The 21,155-nt window shown below is 46.1% G+C and overlaps 1 protein-coding gene across 2 annotated transcripts in view; it reads left to right on the plus strand.

Annotated features, from left to right (window-relative positions):
- COMMD1 (copper metabolism domain containing 1) overlaps positions 1-21,155 on the plus strand; it is a 190,889-nt gene that overhangs the window by 144,763 nt on the left and 24,971 nt on the right. The gene's annotated exons all lie outside the window — the stretch shown is intronic.

Consider the following 21,155-nt stretch of genomic DNA (forward strand, 5'->3'; position numbering starts at 1 on the left):
ACCATGAGGATAAAATATTCTTAACTGTAGAGATGGATTTAGCCATGATTAAGGATGAGGTGGATTTAATATCTCTATCAAAAGGAATGCCTAGATATTTCATACCAGAGGTGACCCACGTGAATGGAAATAATGGGATATGAAAGGGAATGCAAGCATCATTTAATGGCATGAGTTCTGTCTTATCCCAGTATACCTTGTAACCTGACATATTAGAAAATGAAGATATTAAATGGACAAGGGATGTAAGGGAAGATTGTGGATTAGAAAGATAAAGTAAGATGCCATCAGCGTATACCGATAATTTGAATTCAATATTAGCAATGGTAACGCCTTCAATGGATGGAGATTGTCTAATAGCAGCCAATAATGGTTCTATTGCTAAGTTAAAGAGAAGTGGGGACATGGGACATCCTTGTCTAGTGCCTCTGTGAAGAGTAAAGGGGTTAGACACTTCATTATTAGCGATCAATTTGGCTATAGGTTGATTGTACAAAAGTGATATCATGTCAGTAAATTCAGCAGGGAAACCGAAATGCTCCAGAACCTTGAACAAGTATCTCCACTCTACCCTGTCAAAAGCTTTTTCAGCGTCAAGAGAAGCAATCATTAGAGGATGTTGATCAGACAGGGCAGAGTGGAGTACATGGCAAAGCAGTCTGGTATTGTCTGCTCCATATCTCCCTTTTAAGAATCCAACTTGGTCTCTGTGAATTAAGCATAGCATAATCTTTTCCAATCTAAGTACAAGGATCTTAGCAAATATTTTATAGTCCAAATTCAGTAGAGATATTGGGTGGTAGTTTTTCACCAGGTGAGCATCTCTGTTTGGTTTCAGGAGAACGATGATATTAGCTTCATGAAAACGATGGAGGTTGCTTGGAGAAGAGACTGGTAGTATGCAAGCAGGTGTGGAGTCAGAAGTAAAGAGAACGATTTGTAAAATTGAGAAGGTAGACTATCTGGTCCCGATGCCATGGAAGAAATAGCCTTTGTAATTTCATCAGGGGAAATAGGTTGTTGTAGGAGTTGTCGTTGAGAGTCATTCACAGAAGGTAGATTAATGGATTGTAGAAAGTCGGTGATATGATGATCTGGGCAAGATGTTTCAGAAGCATATAAGGACTCGTAGAAGGTGCGGAAGTCCTCAAGGATATCCCAGGTGGCTGTATGAACTATCCCTGATGATGTTATATGCAATATTCTATGTTTCATTCTGCGACCTTTCAAATAGGAAGCCAGAAGGCGTCCGACTTTATTGGAATGAGCATAGTACATGGTGGATTGTCGAAACATTGACGCGGAGGCAGAATTACTGAATATTTCATTATACTGAAACTTAAGACGCAGCAGTGTTGTGCAGGGCCGGATCAAAGTTGTCATAGAGTTGAGTTTCAAGAGAATGTATATCTTTTTCTAGACGAAGCAGTTCAGCACTTTTCTGTTTGAGTTGAAATGCAGAGTAACTGATGGACTCACCACTTAGCCATGATTTATATGCTTCCCATAGTATGGAGTAATCAGTAACAGAATTTTGGTTGATAGAAAAGAAAGCTACCGATTCACGAGTAAGATGATTTAAAAAGTCTTTATCATGTAACAAGATATTATTCATTCTCCAAAGCTTTAATTTTGATGAGGGTGTCCACAAAAGAGAGCAAGAAACAGCTGCATGATCTGAAATGGTGATGTCATGAATTTTGGCAGCTGTGGCCATATTTAGAATGTCTTTAGAGCTTAGGATATAATCGATTCTGGAATAGGTTTTATGAGGTGCGGAGTAAAAGGTAAAATCTTTAGTAGTGGGGTAGAAGATTCTTCAAATGTCAGACCATCCATAATTGTTCATGGCATTAGTAAGAGTAGCTCAGGAGTGGAGTTTGCAGGGATGGCAGAGAGAAGATCTGTCTGTGAAGGGATCAATAGGGAAGTTAAAATCTCCCGCAATGATGGTATGTTCAGATAAAGATGAGGTGATGATGGTGTTGAAGAAACTGAAGAAATCCGGATCATCAGAATTAGGAGCATATATGTTTAGCAAGTTGAGTGGCAAGCCATCAATAGTACCTTCAATGTATGTCCACCCTCCGGTGGGGTCAAATTTATAAATAGAGAGTTGAAAGTTGAAAGATTTGTTGACAAGAATGATGGTTCCATTCTTTTTACCATCAGCTGGAGCCGCATAGCAATGCTGGACCCATCCTCCAGTTAGTTTTTGAGCTTCTGGGATACTGAGATGGGATTCTTGAATTAGGCAGATGTCAGCATTCAGATGTTTGAAGTATTGAAGGATTTTTTCCATTCAGCAAGATTGGAGATTCCCTTAATGTTCAGAGAGACAAGATTAATCTTAGTCATTAGAAAGCATGAGGAGAGATTATCCGAGGGACCCAAGATGAAATCTGATGACTGAGTAATGATGTTGCAAGATAGCAATTGTAATCGGCTTCCAATATGAGGGAGAGTGACAGAAAACAGTTACATAAAAAGCTCCATATTCAGGTAATTGAAAAAGGGGGAAAACAAAAAGAAAGGTAAATATGATCCATGATGGTGGCGATCATATAGAATGTGAAAAAAGAGAACCAGCGATGGGGTCGCATGCCGACAAGATGTGCCCAGCATACAGCTCCTTTGCCCATATGAGTAATCAATATGGATACGTGGAGATGAGAACAACCCGTAGATGAATGTAGCACTGAGTAGACATTAGGTCATGTCGCATACATTTTCCTCAAGGAACTTTTGTAGATCTTTAGGTTCTTCGAAATTTTTGGTGGTGTTACGGTATGTGATTCTCATCTTGGCCAGGTAGAATAGGCCATATTGTACGCCAATGCTTTTAAGTTGTGGTCACATTGATATAAATGCTTTCCTCTTTTGCGTCGATGATTTAGACAAATCTGGTACAAAAAAGATATTTTTTGGCCTCTACCAGCAGTAGTGATTTGGATTTTGCAGCCTGCAAAATCTGTAAGGTTTGCTGATATCGAAGTATCTTCATTACAATTGGTCTCGCAAATTTGAATTGTGAGGAGGACCAGAAGGAACTCTATGAGCTCGTTCGATCTCCAAGGGCGGAGAAAATTGTAGGTTTAAAGTTTTAGGAAGGAAATCATGGAGGTATGAAATGAGATCCTTACCTTCCCAATTTTCTGGAAGACCAATAAGATGCACATTATTCCTACGCATACGGTTGGACATGTCTTCGATATCGCGCTGAATGAAATCAATCTTGCGTAGGCCTCTCTATGTGTCCTGAATTTGTGAGTCGTGCACCGCCATGCGCTCTTCAGTGAGATCTAGGCGGGCGCTATATTGTTTTAGCTGGAGAGTAATATTATTAATTTCTGAGCGGATGTCTTCGGAAGCCGCAAGATTATCTTGCATTAGGCTGCGAAGAATTTGTAGATCAGTAGCGATCGAGGCACTCTGATCCTTTACAGCAGATGAGCACACTTTTTCGGGAGATGGTGGTTCATGCTTAGAACGCTTCGGTGCGTTGTGCGCAGCGGAGGTAGGAACGGGCGGCGAACTGTCAATTTTGGTAGATCTTGAGGACATAACGGATCTATTGTATATGTGCACTGATCTCTAAAAAGATTCAAGCGGGTTGAAATCAGTTGTCCTTTAAGCTGCGGGGCTATATGGAAGCCCATGTGCGTCAGAGAAACAGTCGAGCTCAGGATGGCTAAGGAGGAGAAAGAAGCAGACCACCCATGTGTGGCTGTGGAGCTCCTCTCTCTTGCCATGTTGTGATGTGAGTGCATTTAGACAAGGAGGGAGGCGGGCAGCTGGAAACAGAGCATATTCAGAAGGAGAAGGGGAACTCTGCATAAATTCTGCATTCACAGTTGCGCAGAATTCCCCAGGAGCAATATTTGGGAAGACTCATTTTGCTGCATTTTGTACCTGTTTGCCATCTTTTTGAACATTTTTTTCAGCAAACCTGTGTACAATGCATTGTTGCCACACAATGCATGCAGTCATTTAAATGTTTGGTATAGAAATGTTGATGTGTTGAATGGTGCTTAAGATGGTGACTCTGGCTTTGAGGAACTAGATAGATTAGAATGTGTTGGAGAGAGAATCAACAGCAACTCCAGTAACTGAAACATAATGACAATGCTGGGCAGAATTCTTTGGTCTGTGTCCCGTATAAAGCATGATGGATCAGGATAGGTTGGAGTGGGCTTTGAGAGCAATTCCAGTAGGAGGAACATCGCGATTGTTCCCTGATCCGCCCATGCAAATGAGGGCAAATGGCATGCAAAAGTAGGATACGATCAATTCACTAAGCAGAAGAAAAAAACTGATTGGGTTTACTGATCTGAAAAGAAGTGACTGCTGAGGACCAGTCGCTTACTATCCTTGCCTAGTCTCCTGCCTTGTTCCGCCCTGAAATATCAGTGTCGAAGTTACAAGCCCATATAAAACAACCATCAAATTTATAAATAAAATTGTAAAATAACTTTACATATGCGTAAGAATTCATTTTTTATAAATTCTGCAAAAAGCGCATTGCGAGCCCGCAGGTTTAAAGCGAGTTCTGTTTGATAATCTGGCTTCACTGCGTCGGTCACAAATCATTCCTTTTTTTAAAATGTCCAACTCGTAGGGCCAGCAAAAGTAAACTGAGGCCACCTCTCTCCCTTTCTTTTGAGCTCGCTTGTGCTTTGCGGATGGCGCATTCGACACCCGCCAATGATGTGCCGGAATAAACCCCACCCACTAACTACGTAGTGAAGGGCGAAGAGCAAGCGCATGCGTAAATTGCATCAATAACCCACAAGGATACTTTGCACATGTGTTTCGATCGCTCTTACAGTGATCCGTGGGATTGCTGTAGGGCGCGTGTCCAATCAGATCATTTGCATGTACAATCTGTTGTGAATCGGTTGCTCAGCAGAACTTGGCCAAGAATCGCTCAACAATGATCCAGATTGGTAAGTTTAGTGAATCTAGGCCTAGATTGACTACTTAGGTTTTTGTCTGCTGTCATCTACTTTGTTACATTATCACACATACTTAAGGACTGTTTGACATGAAAATGTTTCACTGTATTAGGAATAGGTTCCTTCTAATCTCTCAAAATCTTCATTTGTAGCAGTCACTATCTTCTCACAAGATAGTTGAGGGATCTCTAAGTCTGCCATGCCTTGAAGGAGAACATAATTTCTCAGCTAAATGCTATTTATTGAAATTATAAATGCTAAAAGTTTTGGTTGAAATTTGGAAAGAAAGCCATTTGCACTGGAATAAGCAAAAATAAAGGACCTATGAGGAGCTTGGTCTATGTTTAGTACAAAATTGAATATATTGTACTGAAATCGCCGTCAGATGGTCCAGTTTCTAATAATCTTTGTGATATTTATATAGCATATAATTGGGGCAATTTTATGAAAGTCTGTTTTCTTTGCAGTTTCATCTGCAGAGATGATTTTTAAAATCATCCCCGGAAATAATGCAATTAAAATAGTAGCAGTTATTACTTTATTTATGGACCATTAGGTCCACAGAAGTTATGAATCTGTCCCCGCAGTTCCAACTGCTCATCCAATTCAAGGTAGTCTTAGATAAAGTAAAATAACATCATTAATGCAGGCACTGCCTCTTCCACAGTGAAATACAATAGCAGCAGCCAAGCAGGCTATGAATCAGAAAGAATGTATTTTGCATACCAATATTTTTTTTTAAATATGCTTTTATTTACAAGAAGCAGAAAATCTCTTATAGTTCAAATCCCAGCTGAGCAGACACCACAGCATATTACAGAATAATCTAGACATAGTCATGATGCTAATTAATCAAAGCACCTTTTCCACTCTTTATTTTTTTTCCCCCACCCACCCCTCCCCATCCTTCACAAACATTTACTCTGAAATCACTCACCCCATACTCCAACACTCACGTTTATACTCAACTGTCAGTTCTGCAAATTGGGCTGTTACGACCCATGGCCTTCCTGTTCTCCAGGGAATTTCTTCCTAGAAATTTGCCATAGTTGCTTGTATTTGATTCTTTCTGGTTCCTTATGTGTTATATTAGTCTGTAATTCAAAGGAAGCCGTTTCAAGCTTAGAGGTGTTTCCTGCTTTGAATCAATGGAAAATCTTCCTTTATCCAAGTGTAAAATAATTTTTTTTAATTAATAGGGTTGCTACATTTATAAATCATAAATACATTTTCTATGCCTTCTGTTCTTCTAATAAATTCAATATCACCTAATTAAAGCAGTCCTTATATCCAGTTCACTTAGGACATAAGTTCCCCTTCAGTGTGTCACATTTTAAAATTTAATGCTTTTCAGAAAATGGAAAATTAGGGACCCTGTCTGACTTATTGTTCAATTAACACAACTCCACAGCTTTATCCCCTTTTTGTTATATATGCTCTTTGTAAGTTTTAATATTTAATTTAATGTAAACTAAAAATTGTAATTTTATTTTTATACACTGAATCCAGATCCAGATGTGCCCTCAAGTAAGATTTGACTCCTGGTAACTATACAGAGAGGGGACCCCCCCTCATGATTTTCTTGGCATGATACTGGAGTAGTGTGCCATTTCCTCCTTCTGGAGCATGGAGGATTAAGTGACTTACAAAGCCACCAAAAACTGCTGTGGGATTTGAACTTGGGCCCTTTTATTTCCTAGCCCACTTCTCTGCTCCATATTATTGAACAGTACCTCCATATCTGTGGCTCTCACTTTGTTATATCAAGATTGTTTCTTTCCTTAAAAAAACAACAAAACCAAACATTACTGAGCAGTTTGTATTAGGATATTGGGTGCTTGTTGTATAGGTCCCACTTATTTTTGACTTGGTCAAATGTTGAAAAGTTTCCTTTTTCCAATATAATGAATTTTAATATGAGAGACTATTTTATAAAGGTTTGCAGGTGGATTCTTTAAAACTACTCCTCTCTCACTTGGTAGGGAAATACGTTTGGTCACCTGGGCTACCAGGAAATCAACCTTTGGCAGAACAAATATTTGTTGGAATTCCTGATCCATGTGATACAGCTTAGTCATGGTTTTGGCCATCTTCAGAAGTCTCCCATGGCTCTGTGACTAGGATCCTCATGTCCAGTTGACAGGAAAAGATGTAGATTGAGCCTGGATCCCGCTCAGATATTACTATTTAAAAAGGCAATAAAAGGCCTTCGGTCACTGTCCTCACTGGGAAGAATACCAGGAGATCAAAATAGTATACAAATTAAGTTTTATTACATAAATACAATATTTCTAGCCATAATCATTGATTAAGTACAGAGTTTGAATCAATACATTACCGGTTATTGCATCATCACTCTGTCGGGGGATCACGAACAAGAGGCTTAATCAATATATCATCACACAGCTCGTCAGCAGTGGAAATGTCCCTCCTTTTCTTTCTGGGAAGGCACTATTTATACACATCCCCTCCTTGTGGATTGAGCTAACTGAATGCCGGGGGGATGTTTACCAATCAGTATGTGTTAGAAACTCCTAGCCTGCCTCGTGAGCTGACTACCCATCCCCTTCTTGTAGAGGATGTTTACCAATCTGACTACACATCCCCTCCTTATGGATTGAGCTAACTGAATGCTTGTGGATTGAGCTAACTGAATGCCGGGGGGATGTTTACCAATCAGTATGTGTTAGAAACTCCTAGCCTGCCTCGTGATTACGACTTGTTTTCATAGTACCTGTTCTTTTAACGTCTGCCCCGGATCCAAGGCAGTGTCATTCAATATTAATAATTCTCTCATAATCATTCGTTTCACATTTGTATCACAGAAGAGAACATTGGGAGGTCAGGGTTTGCAGAGGGTCTGTCTTTAATTCTTGAATGGACTTAGAGAGTCAGCGAACAGAGGGATCCTCTCCCTGGTCTATGACCGATATTGCCTCCTGGTCCTACTAATGAGAGGTTGCCTCTCTCACAATGGAAGCATCACTTTATGACAATAAAGGGATTAAATCTGCCACCTTGTCCAGACTAGCACAAAACCGATTTTTTTTTTAGTTCTGCAATTCATCAAGTCACTGCGATTCAAACACGAGTCGATGACACCTAACAACATATAGTTCACTCAAGTGTCACCTTTGTTCAGAGAGCTTCATTGGTTATCATTCCAAGCACGAATAGCGTTTAAAATTTGTTGTTTATTTTTAAGATTTTTTTATGGCCTGACCTCACCACAGGTTTTTCAACTAATATCTTTTCCAATTAGATCTAATTCCAGTTTAATGCCTCATAGATTAGATATAGTTGCACCTTTGTTTAAAGGAAAAGGCAAGAGAGATGTCCTTAATAACCAAATGATATTAAGGACATCTCTCTTCCCAAGTGGGATAGCACCATCAGCTTTAGAATTCTTAGTTTCTTCCCTAATTATAGACAGCATTTGTGTGGTACTCCTGGCAGCCGAGGATCCTGGGAGATACTTCACTAGTTTAGGCTCCTTGACTTGTGTTCCAAAGTTAATGCCTTTGATGATGGATTCCCCTAACTGCAATAATTTTCTGGTTTGAGGCTTTCTTATTTTTCCTTTGGGGGTACTTTTCTTCTTGAGTTACCTTCACTGGTGTTCTGGTTCTTCTCAGTTCTTTTTTTCTTGAGCATTGCAATGCTGTAATAGAGCAAAAGAATTCTGTAGGTGCAACAATTTTGAGGGTGGATGTTTCTGTGTCACATGTTGCAGTCTACCTGACCCTACTGTGATCCATTCCCTCCAGATATGAGGAAAACTAATAATATTTCAGAATGTTTATAAAATCAAATGACTGGATCAAGGACATAATTCTTAGCAGCACATTTGAGTGAACTAGACCGTACGTTCACATGAAGAATGGGTAACACATAAACTTAGGGCTCCTTTTACTAAGCTGTGATAGTGGTCTTAGCGCCAGCATTGAGCTGCCATTAGTTCTAGCAGAGTAGCGCGGGTTTAGCGCGTGCTAAAATCCTGCATGCGCTAAAAACGCTATCGCAGCTTAGTAAAAGGAGCCCTTAAATATATATTACATACTACTTTGTTTCAAAGTACCTTTGAAATGTCAGTACACAACTCCAGGAAGGCCAGTGTGTTGAGCAACTTAAACCTTCTGTATATGCAAATTAGAGAACAGTCTTACTTTTAAGCAAAATTCAGGGTTTGTTAGAGAAAATAAGAATGCATTAGAAACTCAGTTACACACAATAAATAATTCACATTGTGACCTAGCCTAGTAATTGTTCAGTGCCTGTACCTATATGTAATGTTCAACCCTATCACTTACTGGGGCATATGGTTTTGTATTGCATTTGTAATTGGTGTTCTTACATTACCTATCCATAACTATTGTGAATTACATGTAAGAACTGTTGCTAGGACACCTCATAAAAAATTAATTCTAAGCTGGTGCACCTTTTTCATTAGCAGTTTGGAAATGAAAACATACTGCTAGGCAGTATTTCTATAAAGCGATTTTATTAAGACCAATAAAACACAGTTAAGGACATCAAATATATCGGACAGAGGTTTTCCTCCACATTTGGATTAATAGTGATGAAAATAAGAAATTAGAGACAGTGTATAGAATATCTGAATGTTAAAAGTGGTATAAGTTGCAGGCTTGGCAGTCATGTACTTTTCTTTGATGGGGAAAATAGCCCTCTAGCGTGATAGTGGTGGCCCAGTGGCTTTATAAGATTGTGGTGAAAATTTAGCCTTATGAGAACATGCCTCCACAAGTCTGAGGTAGATGTAGATAAGACATGGTTAAAATTTAAAGCAGTTTTGGATAAATTTAGAGCTCTCTCATGGTCCTACAATATCTTCATAATGTAGCTGGCTATTCATAACAATATGGTAATGTGGTTAGAAACTGTTACTTAATACTGGTTGTACACTAAATAGCTATTCTTTGTAGCTGTTGTCATTGACAACAACAGTTTTATTGTTATTTGAATAATAACAGCTTAGTACTATTACTGCTGCAAAGTAGAAAGTTAAGTTTAGTGATAAATAGGCAGTTGAAAACCAAGTTGAAGCTACGACATAAAGCCCAAGATGGTGGCAAACCTTCAGCTTCCACAATCCACAAGTTCAGTTAAACGTCTCGCCTGTCCTCCCAAGTCACTCGGTCCCATCTGCCTGGCATCATATATAACAAAGAGAACTTATGCCTTCTTTGGTGTTTTTGACACCCATGGACAAGAAAAGGCTCAACAATTTCTGTTTAAAGATCCTGCAAACTGGAGAGATGATCCAAACTACCAATATTTGAAGCAGTCAGCATCATCAATGACGGTAGTGGATGGCTCTGCTGAAAGATCAGTTGCCTTAGTGCAGGAATATTCAAGTCTGACAAAGAATGAGGAGTAGAAGCAGCTCCTCCTTCGCCTTGTTGCTCAGCACAGAAAGACCTATCCAACTTGCTCCAAAATCATACTGATGAATAGTGACTGAATGTAGAACTGCCGTTCAACATTCACACATAACAAATACAGTATTTTGTACTTACTATGGAATAATGACCTTTGTTACCAGTCAGCACTGAACATTGAACAGTGTATAATACTGTAAATCATGGGTGCCCAGACTTTTTGGCTTGCGAGCCACTTTTAAAATGACCAAATCAAAATGATCTACCAAAAATAAAATTTTAAAAACCCACAAAGCACACTGTAGGCAGAGAAAATGTTAATTATCATTTATATTCCACAGGTTTTCAAAGAAGTCAAGGCAGATGACTTTATGCAATATCACCTCAGGATATGGACAAAAATGGACAAATATACAAAAATGGACAAATATATCCCCCCTTCCTTTTTACTAAACAGCAATAGCGGTTTTTAGTGCAGGGAGCTGCGCTGAATGCTCTCGATGCTCATAGGTTCCCTGCACTAAAAACCACTATTGCGGTTTTCTAAAACGGGGCTATAGTGCAAAATATAGACATCAGATATAAATTCTCAAAACAGACACATTTTGATCACTAAATTGAAAATAAAATGATTTTTCCTACCTTTGTTATCTGGTGATTTTCAGGAGTCTCTGGTTGCACTTTATTCTTCCGATTGTGCATCTAATATTTCTTCCCTTCTTTCAGCCTGCTGTATGCTTCCAGACCTCATTCCCTCCATCAACTTTTTCTTCCTTTCTCCCTGCCCCCTCCCCTTTCTTTCTTTCTTTCTGTATTTCTTTCTGTCTCCCTGCCCCTCTTTCTTTCTGTCTGTCTGTCTCTCTCTATCTCCATGTCCCCTTTCTTTCTGTTTTCCTGTCCCCCCTTTCTTTCTTTTTCCCTTCTTTCTTTCTCTCCCTGCTCCCCCTTCTTTTTGTCTCCCTGCCTGCTCCTAAGCCACTGCTGCAGCCATCGGGGAACAGGCCTCCAAATCACCGCTGCCATCGGGGAACAGGCCTCCAAACCACCGCCGCCCCAAGCTCTCCCTGCTTCCCCACACAGAAGCATCGGGCCGATCAGATTTCCTCTCCCCGACGTCATTTCTGATGTCGGAGAGGAAGTTCCGGGCCAGCCAGGCAGTGATTGGCTGGCCCGGAACTTCCTCTCCGATGTCAGAATTGACATCAGGTGGGGAAGTTGGTCGGCTTGGCACTTCTGAGTCAGAAAGCAAGTAGAATGCAAAGGCAACGCAATTGACTCGCGTTGCCTTCGTGATCTACCGGTCGATCACGATCGACCTTTTGGACACCCCTGCTGTAAATCATTAGACAATAAGCTTATTTTCAGCTATAAGTAACACAGTATGGGGTTCATAATAAAAAAAAACAACAAATGTCTAAAAAGTGTCCTAAATGGCTACTTGGACGTTTAAAAAGCCTGATCGTCTAAGTACCCATAACCAAAGCTGATTTTTAAATGTATCTAAAACCAGCTTAGGCCTTTTCCCTGCCTCTAGACGCACAGAGAGAAAATAGGCATGTTTAGAGGAGGGGAAAGGGTGGGTGGTGGGCGGGAGGTGGGCCAACCTACACCTAGGCGTACAACACATATAACCAAAACAGTTGACAGGTTGCCTAGTCGGCACTTAGACCTTTTTGACTTAGACAAAGTCAAACCAGGTCTAAGTGCCGAAAAAGGGGCCGCTGAGCTGATGGCTGCTGGCGCAATCAGTTCAGCGGCCCGGCAACCTACCCACCGCAACCATCATGGCAAGAGAGATGCCTCATCTCCCCTACCGCGATGCGATCACCCCTCTACCCGAACTGCCGTGGGTTGTGGCAGTTTGGGTACAGGAGTGATCACATCACGGCAGGGGAGATGGCCAATCTCTCCTGCCACAATACATCACCCCCCTCCCCCCACGATATCGGGGCAAAAGGGAGCCCAAGCCCTCTTGCCCCGCGGTACCCCCAATGATATTGGGGCAAGAGGGAGCCCAAGCCCTCTTGCCCCGGCGATTCTGCCCCCCCTTCCGACACAATGGGCCAGGAGAGAGCCCAAGCTCTCCTGGCCCTGGCGACTCCCCCGACTGGATTGGGCCAGGAGGGAGCCCAAGCCCTCCTGGCCCCGGCGACTCCCTACCCCCCACTACAATACGGGCAGGAGGGATCCCAGTTGGGCTTGGTACCCGTCCATCTGGCCAACATTAAAGGTACGGGGAAGGAGTGGGGGGGTTGTGGGGTCAGCCGGGGGGGATCACGGGTCGGTGGAGGGGTTCCGATCGGGGGTTCTGGGGGGCGGTCATTGGGGGGAAGGGGGTTGTGTCAAGGGCAGGAGGGCCTGGGATCCCTTCTGCCCGTATTGTAGTGGGGGTGGGGGGGTAGGGGGTCACCGGGGCCAGGAGGGCTTGGGCTCCCTCCTGGCCCAATCCAGTCGGAGGGAGTCACCGGGGCCAGGAGAGCTTGGGCTCTCTCCTGGCCCGTTGTGTCGGAGGGGGGGGATCGCCGGGGCCAGGAGAGCTTGGGCTCTCTCCTGGCCCGTTGTGTCGGAGGGGGGTCGCTGGGGCCAGGAGAGCTTGGGCTCTCTCCTGGCCTGTTCGTGTCGGAGGGGGGGTTGCCGGGGCCAGGAGGGCTTGGGCTCCCTCTTGGCCATATCGAGTCGGGGGGGTCATGATCGCCGGGGCAAGAGGGCTTGAGCTCCCTCTTGCCCCGATGCCATCGGGGGGATCACGGTTTGACGGGGCAAAAAGGCTTGAGCTCCCTCTTGCCCTGATGTCATTGGGGGGGGCCGCGGTTCGATGGGGCAAGAGGGCTTGGGCTCCCTCTTGCCCCGATGTTGTCGGGGGGTGGGGGGGTTCGCGGTTCGACAGGGCAGGAGGGCTTGGGCACCCTCCTGCCTGGATCGTTGGGGGGGGGGGATTCTGTAACCGGTGTTGTTTTTGACAGACACCGGTTACAGGATCCAGCTTTTAGGCGAAGGACTGGCTTGTGTTGGACGTTTGGGGCTTAGGCGTTTTTTTGGTTCATTATGGGCAAAAAGTGTAGACGTCGTGGGGTGTACTTGTAGACGTAGTGGTGATCTGGGCGTTTAGTAGAGGCAGGCCATAATCAAAACAAGGACGTTTGTTTGGTTATGGACACTTTCCCTGCTTCTCCTTTGAACGTTTAAGGACATAGGCCAAAAGGGGACTTAGACGTTTTTTTTTAATTATGCCCCTCCACGTATTTTAATTTATTTCCATGTTCATTTGCTCACAATTTATATATTCAATTTTTTAGCCTATCCTCCCAAAGGAGCTCAGAACGGGTTACAAATCAGGTACTCAAGTATTTTCCTTGTTTGTCCTGGCGGGCTCACAGTCTATATAAGTGGATTACCCCCTTGCCAGTCAGGTTTTCAGGATATCCACAATGAATTAATCATCTTGATCTCCAATGTATTGGAAAAGTAGAATTGTGGATGCTGCAGTTTAGGCTGAAACTTAATCTCGAAAAAACTAAGATTTTTTTAGCTAACCCGAATGAAAAGATTCAGGAAACAACGATCCAATTTAATAGTCAAAGTTTTGAGATAGCATCAAACTTGAAGATTTTAGGAATAACTCTGGATCGTAGCTTAACTTTTAGGAAACATACAGATCTGTTAATCAAAAAAAGTTATGCACTACTGTGGAAATTGAGGACCATTAAGAAGTATTTTGATGTGGAGTCTTTATCCCAGGACAAGCAGGCATGATATTCTCACATGTGGGTGACGTCATCTACGGAGCCCCGGCGCGGACAGCTTTTCAAGCAAACTTGATTGAAGTTTCAAGTTTGCACACTGCACCACGCATGTGCATGCCTTCTCGCCCACTAGAGGGCGCATCCCACCTCGTGGTCCTCAGTTCAAATTTTTCCGCGGAGCAAGAAAGCCCTGTGGATCTGAGCTCCAGTGTTTTTGCCTTCTAGCTGCCGCGTTTAGTTTGTTTTCCCTTCAAATTAGTTCGCGGTGCTGTTTTTCTTTTCGGTTCCCTTTAAAAAAAAAAAAAAAAAGTCTTTCGTTTTTCCTCGGGCTCCGGGGGCTACCGGAATCCGTGGCCGCGGGACGTCGGTACGTTCCCGGCCTTCTTCTTTTTCTTCGTGGATGTCCCGTCCTGTTACGGGATTCAAAAAGTGCAGCCGGTGTGAGAGGTTGCTTTCCATCACTGACCCTCACCGGTGGTGCATTGTCTGTCTTGGGCCCGAACATCCGACAGACTCGTGTGATCGCTGTGCTACCTTCCAAAACAGGGCCCTCCGTCGCCGTAAGGCAAGAATGGCCGAATTGTTCGCCGTCGACGCGCCGCCTAAGGCCTCGACGTCGGCCTCGGCTTCGGCCCCGGCCTTGACCTCGGCCTCGGCGTCCTCGGGGGCCTCGGCCTCGCCTCGGCCCTCTTCCTCGAAGGCGTCGTCAGTGAAGCAAGCTTCGGGTAAGTCCTCTGTTCCATCCCCTTCAGCAAAGAAGCCATCCTCGAGTCAGGCCAAGGCGGGTGGGTCGACCCCGGCCCCGCATCGGACCTCGACTCCGCACACCCCGAGGGAATACTCGAGACCGAGGTCGCCCTCCAGGGAGTGTGCCCCGGACTCGGAACTCCCCACCTTCGTGGGGATTCCGGCCTTCCAGGATCTCCTCCGAGCTCTGATCTCATCGGAGCTGTCGGGAGCCCTGGAAGTGTTGCAGCGTGCTGCGGTTCCGGCGGCCTCGACCTCGGCCTGGGCGCCTTCGGTCTCGGAGGCCCCGGCCTCGGCTCCCTCGGGAGCCCCGGCCTCGGCGACCTCGGTCTCGGGTACTGTGGCCCCGTTCACCTCGGTCTCGGCCCCGCCCCGGACCTCGACCTCGGGGGAACCCCCTGAGCGGAGTGTAAGGCCCAAAGAAAAGTTGCGCAGAGTGCGCCGTCTTTCCTCCTCTTCCTCCGGGTCTTCCAGACACGCCTCGCCCTCGACGCGACCTCGGACGGGGCGTCGATCGAGGAAGTCTAAGCGGCCCTGAGGCTCGCCTCGGCGCGACCGTTCCTCGTCGTTCGGGGGCGAGGCGCTGCAGGTGTCGGAGTTGCGCCTCGACAACCCGAGGCTCCTCCGCTCACCCCATGGGAAGTCTTCCCGGGCCGCCTCGCCGAGGAAACGGGAGAGTGTCCCACGAACCCCTGGGTCCTCACCCAAGGGTTCTGCGAGGAGGATAACTTCCCCTTCCCCCTCGAGGGCCCTCGAGAGGGGATCCTGGGATTCGGGATCGGTTAGGGATCCTCATTATTCCCATGAGGCCTCCCCCCTCTCCTCGGTGGGGCGGTCGAGAACCCCCTCTCCCCAGGCTAGGCCGTCCTCATTTTCATCCTTTGTTCAGGACATGGCCCAAGCCCTGGGGATTGACCTGATGGTAGGCTCTCGGTATTCCAAAGAATTTTTGGAGGAACAGGACCTCCCCACTCTTCCTAGGGAGGTGCCTAGACTCCCTCTCAACAGTGTCCTTCTGCAAACCTGGCTGAAGAACTTGTCAAACCCTCTTACAGTCACGTCTGTGCCTTCAAAAATGGAATCGAAGTATAGGACGATTCCCCCTAAAGGGTTCGATAAGGCGCAGCTCTCACACCAGTCTCTTCTGGTGGAGTCTGCTCTTAAAAAATCACAGCCCTCACGGGTTTCTGCGGCGGTTCCACCAGGCAGGGAGGGGCGGACCCTGGACAAGTTTGGCCGTCGCCTCTATTCAAATTCCCTGATGGCCACCAGGGTTCTAAATTACGCCTTCACCTTTTCCTCCTATTTGCGTGGTATGGTGAAGGACCTTCCTCAATATCGAAACTCGTTACCGGACTCCCAAAGAGCAGGATTCGATAAGTTTATGTCCAACCTGTCTCAATTGCGGTTGTACCTATTCCATGCAGTGTACGACGCCTTTGAGCTGGTTTCGAGGGTGTCGGCCCTCGCGGTGGCCATGCGCCGCTTGGCCTGGCTTCGCACCCTCGACATGGACCCAAACCTGCAGGAACGCCTGGCAGACTTGCCTTGTGTGGGGTCCGAGTTATTCGACGAGTCATTGGATGCGGCGACCAAGCGCTTGTCGGAACAGGAGCGCTCTCTAGCATCCCTGGTCCGCCCCAAACCTAGGCCCCCGCCGCAGAAACCCTTTCGGCCTCCGCCGCGCCGATACCCTCAGAAGTCGACCCCGGCTTTCTCGAGACCTCCTCCGAGACGTCCGTCTCAGCGAGGCAGAGGGGGACAAACCCAAGCCCCGGCGCAGGGCCCTTCTAAGCCAGCGCCTTCCTTTTGACGGGCTGAGCGGACGGGGCGGGTTCCCCTCCGCACTTTCACAGGAACCCCTTCCTATCGGGGGCCGTCTTCGGTCCTTCCGGGAGGCATGGACCGGGATTACCTCAGACGCTTGGGTGCTCCGGATCGTCTCCGAGGGCTACTCGCTCAACTTTGTGTCCTCGCCGCCGGACAGTCCCCCAAGTTTAGTCCCCTGCAACCGTTCGCAGCTACCGACCCTTATAACCGAAGCCAAAGCCCTCTTGAAGCTTCGGGCGGTCGAGCCGGTCCCCAAGGACCAGTGGGGTACGGGGTTTTACTCCCGCTACTTTTTGGTCCCAAAAAAGACCGGGGACCTGCGCCCCATACTGGACCTCAGGAAGCTCAACAAATTCCTGGCCCGGGAGAAGTTTTGAATGCTATCTTTCCCGGTTCTGTATCCCCTCTTGGAGGAAGGGGACTGGATGTGCTCCCTCGACCTGAAGGAAGCATACACCCATGTTCCGGTGCACCCCGCCTGTCGAAGATTCTTACGATTCCAGGTGGGGGACCTCCACCTCCAGTACAGGGTACTGCCTTTCGGCCTGGCCGCGTCCCCACGAGTATTCACGAAGTGCATGGTGGTGGTTGCAGCAGCCCTCAGGTCACGTGGACTCCACGTGTTCCCTTACCTGGACGATTGGCTCATCAAAGCCCCGACCAGGGAGGGGGTTATCTCAGCGACCCGACAGTCTATTGCCTTCCTGCAAACTCTCGGGTTCGAGATAAACTTTCCAAAGTCTCAGTTGAGGCCGTCGCAGTCTCTTCAATTCATAGGTGCGGTGCTGGACACGGTGCGCCTACGCTCCTACCTGCCGACCCAGCGGTTGGAAGCCTTGGTACGGATGAGCCACCAGGTCTCTCAACTGTCGAGAGTGTCGGCCAAGCGCATGATGATGCTGCTGGGCCATATGGCCTCGACGGTACATGTCACGCCGTTTGCGAGGCTACATCTGAGGATCCCTCAGTGGACCCTCGCGTCCCAGTGGCGTCAGGAGTGCGACCCGGTGTCTCGCCTCATTTCGGTGACTCCGCCCTTGCGGAAATCGCTGCGTTGGTGGACAGACTCTTCAAATCTGTCCATGGGGCTATTGTTCCGCACCCCGCCTTTTCGCAAGGTCCTGACCACGGACTCCTCGGAGTACGCGTGGGGAGCCCACCTCGACGGTCTTCGCACGCAGGGCCTGTGGTCGGCAGAAGACCGTCAGTGTCATATCAACGTGCTAGAGCTGCGGGCCATCTTCCTAGCACTTCGAGCCTTCGTTCACATATTGCAGGACCAGGTGGTCCTCGTCCGCACGGACAATCAGGTGGCAATGTATTATGTGAACAAGCAGGGGGGAACGGGGTCATGGCCCCTCTGCTCCGAAGCTCTTCGCCTCTGGGAGTGGGCGGCCTCCCGGAACATCTTCCTCCGGGCGGTCTACATCCAAGGAGAACGGAATTGCCTGGCGGACAAACTCAGTCGACTTCTGCAACCGCACGAGTGGACTCTACACTCAGCAGTTCTACGCGAGGTTTTCGCTCGCTGGGGAACGCCACAGGTGGATCTGTTTGCCTCTCCGGAGACACACAAACTACCACTATATTGTTCTCGGATGTACTCGCAGGACCGTCTGGAAGCGGATGCCTTCCTACTCGACTGGGAAGGGAGGTTCCTGTATGCATTCCCTCCGTTCCCTCTGATCATGCGAACGTTGGTACACCTAAAATCGTCCACGGCCACGATGATTCTCATAGCACCTCAGTGGCCGCGTCAGCACTGGTTCTCCCTGCTGCTCCAGCTCAGTGCCAGGGAGCCTCTTCCCCTGCCTGTCTCTCCTTCTCTGCTGTCTCAGAGTCAAGGATCCATGTTACATCCCAATCTGCAGTCATTGCACCTGACAGCCTGGTTTCTTGTTCCCTGACTCCTCCGGACCTGTCTCAATCGGTGAAGGAGGTGTTGGAAGCCTCCCGCAAGATCTCGACGAGGCTTTGCTATGCGCAGAAATGGACCAGGTTTTCCACCTGGTGTTCGTCTTTTCACCTGGATCCGGTATCAGTTCCGGTATCCTCGGTTTTAGAATATTTATTTCATTTGTCGCGCTCCGGCTTGAAAACCACTTCGGTGCGGGTTCATCTCAGTGCGATTTCTGTTTTCCACCAACCTCTGGAGGGACGCCCTCTGTCACTCCATCCCTTGGTGACACGCTTCATGAAAGGGTTACTCAGGGTTTGCCCCCCTCTTAAGCCTTCGTCTGTCGTGTGGAACTTGAATGTAGTTCTGGCTCAACTGATGAAACCCCCTTTTGAGCCACTCAACAAGTCCCTCTTGAAATTTCTGACTTGGAAGGCGGTGTTTCTGATTGCCCTCACCTCCGCCAGGCGGATTGGGGAGTTGCAAGCCTTGGTTGCGGACCCTCCTTTCACTGTCTTTCATCACGACAAGGTGGTTCTCCGCACCCATCCTAAGTTTTTACCTAAAGTTGTTTCTGACTTCCACCTCAATCAGTCCATTGTCCTTCCTGTGTTCTTCCCGAAGCCCCACTCCCATCCTGGCGAGACGGCGCTTCACACGCTTGACTGTAAGAGGGCGTTGGCATATTATCTTCAACGCACCAGGTCTCATCGGAAGGTTCCTCAATTGTTTTTGTCCTTCGATCCCAATCGATTAGGGCATCCAGTTTCCAAGCGCACTCTGTCTAACTGGTTGGCCGCTTGCATTTCCTTTTGCTACGCTCAGGCTGGCCTTCCTCCCCCGGGTCGAGTCACGGGGCACAAGGTCCGAGCAATGGCAGCTTCGATAGCCTTTCTCCGATCCACTCCGATGGAGGAAATATGTAAGGCTGCCACTTGGTCTTCGGTTCATACATTCACCTCTCATTACTGTCTGGACACTCTATCCAGGAGTGACGGCCGGTTTGGCCAGTCAGTATTGCAAAATCTGTTTTCCTAAATTGCCATCCTCCCACCTGCCCTGTTTTGGTTAGCTTGGAGGTCACCCACATGTGAGAATATCATGCCTGCTTGTCCTGGGATAAAGCACAGTTACTTACCGTAACAGGTGTTATCCAGGGACAGCAGGCATATATTCTCACAACCCGCCCGCCTCCCCGGGGATGGCTTCCTTGCTAGTTATGGAACTGAGGACCACGAGGTGGGATGCGCCCTCTAGTGGGCGAGAAGGCATGCACATGCGTGGTGCAGTGTGCAAACTTGAAACTTCAATCAAGTTTGCTTGAAAAGCTGTCCGCGCCGGGGCTCCGTAGATGACGTCACCCACATGTGAGAATATATGCCTGCTGTCCCTGGATAACACCTGTTACGGTAAGTAACTGTGCTTTTTGGTTGCTGGTCCAGTCTACAGTATTGTCTACTTTGGACTATTGTAATATTGTTTATTTAGGATTACCAAAAAAGATTTTATTAAGACTCCGATTGGTTCCGAATGCTGCAGTTCATCTGATCTTTGGTCTTAAGAAATTTGATCACGTTAGTCCTTTTTATGCTAGATTACATTGGCTGCCTTTTGGGGCTAAAGTGTTTTTTAAGTTTGGATGTTTTTGTTACAAGGCTCTTTATGGATTATTACCCTCTTATCTGGTTTCTTATCTGAAATTGTTTTATTAAAAAAACATACCAGAAATTCAGTTGTGTTTATCTTCCCTACTCCAAGAGATTATCGTTATAGGACCTTTTTGGACAGGACACTGGAATATCAGGTGGGTAAGATGAATTCTTGGATGAGTCCATTGATTGTCCAAACTTATTCATACCCTATATTTAGAAAATTATTCAAAACTCATCTATTTGATAAACAAGAATGCTGAGTATATGTTACCATGGTGCCTTTTTATTAGGATGTGTTTTTTTTAACAGTTTTTATCTCCAAACTTTTATCATCTTCAAACTTTTTTATCTCCAAACTTTTACCGCCTAGAACTACTGGTGGGGCGGTATACAAGAAAATAGATTATTATATGTACAAACTCGATTTGCATACAGTGCCACCAATATATGCAAATTTCTTTCATGCATATTCTGCATATTTCTTTCATGCATGTGAATATCCTGAAAATCTGAGTGGCAAGGGGGTACTCCAGGTCCGAGATACTCCAGGACTGAGAAATACTGGTCTATCTAATGTACCTGGGGCAGTGGAGGATTAAGCAGCTTGCCCAGGGTCACAGGGAGCATCACAGGTTTTGAACCCTCAACCTCAGTGTAGTTCTATGCCACACAGGTTTAGATGAAAATTAATATAAATTCTGTACATGCATTTATGTATTAAATTTAAAATCATTGAGCAACCTCTAAATGTTCACCGAAAGGTTTATAATTTTCACAATTATTGGTGTCCAGACATAGAACAAATATAGACGTGTGGAGGTCATATCCTATTAAAAATGAGGTGACATTAATTTGATTATTTTTTTTTTTTGACCACCCTAGGCTTTATGTAGTTCAGGTTTTGCAACTGGTAGAGAGGGACAGATTCTTCA

This window comes from Geotrypetes seraphini, chromosome 3 (assembly GCF_902459505.1).
Source record: "Geotrypetes seraphini chromosome 3, aGeoSer1.1, whole genome shotgun sequence".
Lineage (NCBI taxonomy): Eukaryota > Metazoa > Chordata > Amphibia > Gymnophiona > Dermophiidae > Geotrypetes > Geotrypetes seraphini.